Here is an 8,583-nt window from a genome sequence, read left to right on the forward strand (position 1 = left end):
CACTCATTTCCTCTGGTTCCATACATAGATTCCCTTCACTATCCTTGGGTGGACCAAGCCTTTCCTTGGCTACCCTCCGTAACAATTTGCATTGATATCAGGCAGAATCTACTGAGTGCCCAATTATATGAGGATGTCCTGCCCTGCTCAGCTTTCTTTCCAATTAAAGTTTAATCCAAACACTTTCTCACTCCACTGCAAATGTGTTGCAGTCTTTGGCATCCAGGCTGTAACACTCAGTTTCAACACTACTGGTGTCATTTTGCTTTCAAAATGGTGTCTGCACATCCCACGTTATGTGCCAGTTTGGTGAGGACATTAGCATGGACATTATAGTGTGTGCTGGAAGTATGCAGATAGACAGGGCATAATGTAAGTTAATGTGTAACACTCATTTGTCATCAGCTTTGCAATTTGTGACCTCTCCATTCCAGCTAAAACCCTGTCTTAAACACACATGATTGAACATATATGTCAGCAGCAATGACCACCAGTCAATGCTTTTTAAAGGAAGCATTTTCAAATTGCAGGTTAGTGGCTGATAAATTACTATCAGCTTTGTCTGACTTTGTAATAACACTGAGTTTGTTTAATTGCTATCTCACATTAATGAAGTTGCTAGGGAGTAGTGTTGTACATGGTGAAGGCCTTGATTCTGCCATCAATAGTCCTGGTCAATACACTTGCTCCCAGTATTGATGCTGTAGTTACCACCCTCAGTATATAATGTGAAAGGGAGATTGAACAGGGGGTTTTTGGGGAGATGTCTCTTACCTGAACCTAAGCTAGGATCAGCATGCAAAATGTCTCTATTTTACAAAGGAGCTACTTACTGAGACTTGTTACCGGCAGACCTGCAGCAAGGGCATGCTGCTTGCCATCTATGAAGGTGACCAGGATCACACATTTCCTTCTGCCTGAACCTTCCAGGCTGTAAAAGTTTTAGATCTGACACTTTCTAAATCATTATCCGCTATTGAATCAGAGTTGACAGAGACTCCATATGGCAGGAGAAGAGATTTCATTGAACATTCTCTGAACTGAGAGCAGCAGATAGAGCATGCAAATGGCCTACTGCGTTTGTGGGTTCCCCCATGTTGCAGGGTGTTAGCAGTTGCACACACATGATTTTGTGGACGCTGCATCACAATCCAAAAAGGTCTTGTAAACTGAGCGAGTTCCTGTACCTCAATGTACAGTAGGTGTATGAACATGCTCAGTGCAGATGAAAATCTGCTATCCTGGAATCAGTTATAATGCCTTTACCCTGCATCAGTCCACTGTTTCCTCAGTATCTGAATCACAACATTGAACTGTACATAGACCTGAGCATCCAAGACTATCAACAGACCACCTGGCTAATGGCTCCAAACCTGGGTAAGAATAATAAGAGCCACGCTGTGACGCTAAACATCCGAGCAATGGTTCCACTGCCTGGAACCATCTGAACATCTCTGTAATACTCATTGGAAGATGTGTGGTACACCCTCAAATCATTCAGGCAAAGTCCTTGCCATCAAGGATACAAGCAACTGATGAGCAAGAGAAACAGAACAGGGTGAAAGGAGGAGACAATAAACGCCTCGTCTTCCAGCCAGGTTACCTGAAACCGTCGCAGCACTAACAAACACAACACCAATTCCCTATTGCACAACAGTCACACACCCTCACTCTGTCATTGATCATCATTATGTTCTCTTGGCCACAATCTTAAATTAACCATAGAATGCCACAAACCAACTTTAATACACAAACCATCCAATATTCTACATAAAAGTTAACTAATCACCTTTGTGTACTCTCTGAGCGCCTGTCTTCCATGTACCCTAGCCTTTGCTCCTTCCAGAGTGGTACCCCAGTAACTGCAGCATGGCTGGTGGAAGATGCTGAATTTCACCGGGTGAGACTACTGATGATTTTGCAGGGTGCCCTCGAACAGTTCTGGCCCAAAATTGCCGAGACTCAACATCAGCTGCTGCAGTTGGGACTGCCTGGCTGACCAGACAACAGGAAGAAAGAAAAGGAGGACAAGTGTTCTCATCCTGAAAGGGAAGAGCAGGTTCATGCTGCCTGGAGCAGCGCCTAAGCGATCCAAGTCATCTGATGGAGGATGAATTGCTGGGCTGCACTGTGAGCCTCTTTGATCACTGGTATGTACGTAACAAGCACATCGAGCCTGCATTGGCATGAGCTGAGATTACATGTTTTCTGACTAAGCTTCCACTGCAGCACTCAAGAGTTGCTGAGACATCAGCCTTCAGATTTATCACCACAAGTACAAACAAAATACTGTAGATGCTGAATATTTCAGATTTTGCTTCATGGTTGGATCTACAATATTCTCATTGAGTTGGCCACATGTTGGAAAGGATGGGCTTCAAGCTCTGTGCAAAACCCTGTGCCAAGTTGTTGACAAACAAGTAGCACAGTGGTTAGCACTGCTGCCTCAGAGCGCCAGGGACCCAGGTTCAATTCCAGCCTCGGTCACTGTCTGAGTGGAGTTTGCATGTTTTCCCTGTGTCTGCATGGATTTCCTCCATATCCTCCAGTTTCCTCCCACAGTCCAAATATGTGCGGGTTAGGTTGATTAGCCAGGTTAAATTGACCGGAGTATCAGGGGATTAGTAGGGTAAATATGTGGGGTTACAGGAGTACAGCCTGGGTGGGATTGTGGTCGGTGCAGACTTGATGGGCCAAATGGCCTCCTTCTGCACTGTATGCAGTTGTCCAGCAGTGATGTATGCTATGTTGCCCATGATGCCCTTGGTGGACGTCCCCTGGGTGGCTGGGACCTGGAGGGCCCCAGCTGACTTGCGAATGGCACTGTTTCGGTGCCACTCTTTTCATCTCACTGTTCTAGATGCCCCAGTGAGAGGAAGGGAGGAATCAGAAGGTCTTGGGACATCCGGGATCTCTGGGTGGAAGACCCCGGCATGGACTCAAGCGTTCCGTCCTCTCTTGGGGTCAGTGGCTCGAGGACACTTCACAGGATGACAGCGTAGCTTGACTGATCTCCAGAAGCTCCAGCGTCACCTGGCTCTGCCAGTCCTGGAGGCCTAAATGCGTCTGCCCCATGATGTGTGATTCCTCAGCTCTCACCCTCTGAAACTGGGCCCAGCTCTGGATCCCCTCCTCTACAGTATTCTGTGAGTGAGCCAGGCGCTGGAGCACCTTAGCAGTGGCCCTCTGAGCCTGGGCTAAGTTGTCAAGGCTCACAGCCATGGCCTGCTGTGTCTCCAGAATGCCAGTGAAAGAACCTAGCCCTGGCCGGCAGTGTCTATTACATGCCTCCGATACCCGCGGCCATTGAACGGTGTGCCTTCTGGATGCAAACACACTCCCCTGTGGTCCGTTGTGTCTCCAGGATGGCCTGGACCCTGTCACCCAAGAGTACGGACCCCTGAGCCAGACTTTCCACTGCGGACGCCACCTTTACAGTGTTGGCCTGGGTCTCATGCTGTGTCAGGGAGATTTGCCCTCCCAAAGATACACAAGGCAAACACACCCGGCCATCCCATCATATCAGGCAATGGGACCCTGTGTGAGAACCTCTCCAGCTACGTCGATGGCATCCTGAAACCCATTATACAAGGAACCCCCAGCTTTTGTCGCGACACTATGGATTTCCTACAGAAACTCAGCACACATGGAGCAGTTGAACCAGGGACATTCCACGTCACAATGGATGCCTCGGCGCTCTACAGCAACATCCCCCATGATGATGGCATTGCTGCAACTGTCTCAGTGCTTAACGCCGACAACTGCCAGTTTCCAGATGCAATTTTACAAATCATCTGCTTCATCCTGGATCACAATGTCTTCACCTTCAACAACCACTTCCTCATCCAGACACGTGGAACAGCCATGGGGACCAAATTCACACCTCAATATGCCAACATCTTCATGGACAGGCTCAAACAAGACCTCTTCACCGCACAGGACCTTCACCGATGCTATACACTAGATACATCGATGACATTTTCTTCCTTTGGACTCATGGTGAATAATCACTGAAACAACTGTATGATGACATCAACAAGTTCCCCCACCATCAGACTCACCATGGACTACTCTCAGGAATCGGTTGCATTCTTGGACACACGCATCTCCATCAAGGACAATCACCTCAGCACTTCATTGTACCGCAAGCCCACGGATAACCTCACGATGCTCCACTTCTCCAGCTTCCACTGTAAACACGTTAAAGAAGCCATCCCCTACAGACAAGCCTTCCATATACACAGGATCTGCTCAGATGAGAAGGATCGCAACAGACACCTCCAGACGCTGAAAGATGCTCTCATAAGAACAGGATATGGTGCTCGGCTCATCGATCGACAGTTCTGACGCGCCACAGCGAAAATCCGCACCAACCTCCTCAGAAGACAAACACGGGACATGGTGGACAAAATACTCTTCGTTGTCCAGTATTTCCCCGGAGCGGAGAAGCTACAACATCTTCTCCGGAGTTTTCAATACATCATTGTTGAGAACGAATATCTCGCCAGGGCCGTCCCCATACCGCCACTCCTTACCTTCAAACAACCACACAACCTCAAACAGACCATTGCTCGCAGCAAACTACCCAGCCTCCAGGAGAACAGTGACCACAACACCACACAACCCTGTCACAGCAACCTCTGCAAGACGTGCTGGATCATTGACATGGATGACATCATCTCACGTGAGGACACCATCCACCAGGTACACGGTGCATACACTTGCAACTCGGCCAACGTTGTCTACCTGATACGCTGCAGGAAAGGATGTCCCGAAGCATGATACACTGGGGAGACCATGCAGACGCTACAACAATGGATGAATGAACATTGCTTGACAATCACCAGGCAAGACTGTTCCCTTCCTGTTGGCGAACACTTCAGCGGTCATGGGCATTCAGTCTCTGATCTTCGGGTAAGCATTCTCCAAGGCGGCCTTCACAACACACGACAGCGCAGAGTCGCTGAGTAGAGACTGATAGCCAAATTCCGCACACATGAGGACGGCCTCAACCGGGATCTTGAGCTCACATCGCACTATCTATAACCCCCATGACTTGCCTGGGCTTGTAGAATCTCACTTACTGTCCTGTCTGGAGACAATACACATCTCGTTAACCTATGCTAATGTTCTCTCCACTCACATTGTCTGCATCTTTAAGACTTGAATAGCAGGTTGGCTATAAAGACTTGCATTCTAATCAGTATTCTGTAAACTGTGTGTGACTTTATAAGCCCTTCTCTGATCAGAACCTTCCACATAGCTGACTAAGGAAGACCGTTTCTGAAAGTTTATGGGATTACTATCAAATAAATTGGTTGGACTCAAACCTGGTGTTGTGAGACTTCTTACAGGGTTGTGGGGGCCAGCAATGAGGCCAGCAATGTCAGTGGGGATTGGATGGCAGTGATCTGGATGCTGGGAGGTCTTTTCAGAAATCTCCCAGCAAGGTGTGCATGCACGGGGTATCCGCTCATCCCGCTGATTTCAGGCTTTTTGGCGCAAATAGGCCCTGGCCTCTGGGTTTTTAATAATTTTCATGATTGTGACCTCTGCATTGCACGGAATGGGAGATTCAGGTCTGAAGCTGCATTGAAAAACAGTCGTGATCTAGACCAGTTTTCTTTTCAATCCAGCACTTTTGGGAGAATCTCCCCCAACATTTCCAATCATTACAAACAGTGCAAAAAATAGACATATTAACAATTTCCTTAACTTCAATATTTTACAGTGCTCAGTTCCAAGACATTACATACATTACTGTTCAGTTCTTCAACAAACTATATACATTCATCACATTTCTCTATGTGCTGTTTTTACAGAGTTGTACACAGTTATGTAATCCGAGGGTGTTCTACAGTTACTGGCCCCTTGGTCTGCCTTGGTTGAAAGGCTTTAAATAGTGGCCTTTCCCCATTGTGCCTTTGCGGTAGCTGCCTTAGCATGTAGTCCTGGACCTTGGAATGTACCAGTCTGCAACACTCGGTCGAGGGCAAATCTTTGCACTGGAAGATCAGTAGGTTTCGGGCGGACCAAAGAGCATCCTTCACCGCTTTAATGACCCTCCAGCAGCAGTTGATGTTTGTCTCAGTGTGCGTCCCTGGAAACAGCCCGAAGAGCACAAAGTCCTGCATCATGGATCTGCTCGGGATGAACCTTGACAAATACCACTGCATCTCACTCCAAACCACCTTTGCAAAGGCACGTTCCATGAGGAGGTGTATGACCATCCATCGCAGCTACTTCGAGGGCAGCGTGCAGTGGTGTTGAGACCTCGGGTGTGCATGAAGGATCTGACGGGAAGTGTCCTCTCACCACCAGCCAAGTCAGGTCTTGGCACTTGTTTGAAAGTTCTAATGATGAGGCATTCTGCCAGGCGACACTCACAGTCTGTTCAGAGAACTAACTGACAGGATCCACCATCTCCTTTTCCCTCAGGGCTTCAAGGACATTACGCGCTGACTACTGCTTGATCACCATGTGGTCAAAGCTGTGTTTCTGGAAAAAAAAAGATTTTTTTTGTTTTTATTCCAATTCAATCAAATCAAGTCCAATTCAGAGTTTCAACTAGTTGGGACATTCCCGATCAAGCTGACAAAGGCTCTCACCTCCCGTCTTGGGCTTGATCTACATGATCCAAGCTGATTGGAGTAGACGTAGCTCCTCCTCCAAGGCTTGATCTCATTTGCATCTTAGCCAAAAGGTCGAGATGCTGCTTTTAAAAACTGCTTCAAATAAAGCTAAAATGTAACCTAATGACTTCAACCAAGCACAGCAGGTCAATACTACACTTGATCTTAGCCAAAAGGCCAAGAAGTGATCTCAAGATGGTATTGAGATTCATTGACCAATAAGTCCTTTGAACTTTCCTTCTCTTACTTCGAGCTTCACACTAGGAGATGAGCTCCACCTTTTCAGTGAGTCTATGTTAAGCCCTTGTTGTACAGATCTATAAGTACAATATAAGTTTTATTGTAAAATCCCCCCCAAAAAACTACCACTCAGAAATGCTAAAAAAAAGTGTAATCTTAAAATGTTGCAAATCTGCTGCTTTAGATTGCATCAAGTGATTGATGGCTACTGAAAAATTGGAAGTTCCATAATCTCACAGCTCCTGTTGTTGAGATGGAGTTATTTCGGAATTATGTGATTAAATGGTTGGTGTTTTAGCATTTTCTGAGCCACAGCAGAGCTGAGGGAATAGATCAGAATAGATTACTTCACGTCTGAAAGGGCAGAACAATTTGTACTCTTGCTTTGTCCTTGAGTCGCAAGATATGTTCTTTATTGCAGTGACAAAGAACATAAATTTAGATTTCCATTACCATTCAAAGCATTGATTTAATATCCAATTGAATGGGGGGGTATGACATAAACGTGTGAATGACTAGATGTTTCGAAGTTCTAATGTTCAGCACAACAAATTCACTGCAGCAGATTATACCTTTCTTACATTAAATCTAAATTTGGCTTTGGTTAAAAGGAAGTCAGAAACCTGTTTTCTTGAAACTCTCCTTATAAGATTCAATATCTGTTAGTATGAGATTCAATATCTGTTAGTATTTTGAATATAACTTGAGAAAGGCTAAGATAACGTACTATATATTTTTTAAATATATAGAAAATATTTTTATTGCTATTTTTAAAAAATTTATACTGGAAAAAGACTTGAAATCCATGTCTGTCAGTGACTTCAAAAAAGAGAGGCTGCCTGGCAGCATTAAGACACTTGCATATTATTATTCCTGAAGAGGTATTAAAGGCCCCTTATTTTCTCAGTGGTCTCTGCACTGTAAGTCTTTCTTTACTCTATCCTTCTTATACTGTATGAGTGCAAAGGAGACAATGCTTTGACCTCCGCCTCCACCTTGAGTATCTGCAAATAAATCAATCATTTGAGTTCATCCTATCTCGTGTTTGCTGCGAGGTTTATAATAGAAAATTGGTTCACACCAAATTTAAAGGGATGGGAAATGCAGTACTGCTTATAAAGAGGGAAATAAGTCAGAAGCATCTTTCTGTTCACAGACCGGTGATGAGAACAAACAATCGGACCAAACAGTCAGTTGGAAGCTAAGACGAAAACCCAATGGCTGGAAGAAATTTAAAAACACAGTAATTTACCGCAGCAAATTTCTTTACCCTAACACTTTGTAAATGACAATGTTTGGTGCCCAGATGTGGGTCAAGTAAGGAAGTTTGAATGGTGAAACATTAGCAGGCCATAGCACCGAGCATCTGAAAGCTATAGCTTGAGAGTTACAGTTGAAGTTGTCCAATGAAGTGAAGAGAAGTGAACTAATCCAATTGTTGGTAGATCAGGATCTCACATTACTGATGGAACAGTCAGATGCAGCAGTCAGCCATGGCTCTGAATCTCACCTCCACCACCAACCAAATTCAAGCTGCAAAAGCTCAGATGGCAGCTAGAATATCAATAGAGGGAAAGAGAGAGAGAGAAGCATAAAATAAGGAAAAGAGAGAGAGAAGCATTGGAGAGAAAACGGAGAGAGAGAGAGAAAAAGAAGAATAGGAGAGGGAAGAGAGAGATAAGTAGGAAAGGGAAATGGGAAGAAAAGGGGG

General features: G+C 45.4%; 1 non-coding gene across 1 annotated transcript; it reads right to left on the minus strand.

Moving 5' to 3' along the window:
* Positions 1-6,622: 6,622 nt before the first annotated feature.
* Positions 6,623-6,821, minus strand: LOC145348713 (U2 spliceosomal RNA). The gene has a single exon (XR_013887965.1). It is a non-coding gene; the product is annotated as a U2 spliceosomal RNA (small nuclear RNA).
* Positions 6,822-8,583: the final 1,762 nt, after the last annotated feature.

This window comes from Carcharhinus amblyrhynchos, chromosome 9 (genome assembly GCF_965287045.1).
Source record: "Carcharhinus amblyrhynchos chromosome 9, sCarAmb.v2.hapA, whole genome shotgun sequence".
Lineage (NCBI taxonomy): Eukaryota > Metazoa > Chordata > Chondrichthyes > Carcharhiniformes > Carcharhinidae > Carcharhinus > Carcharhinus amblyrhynchos.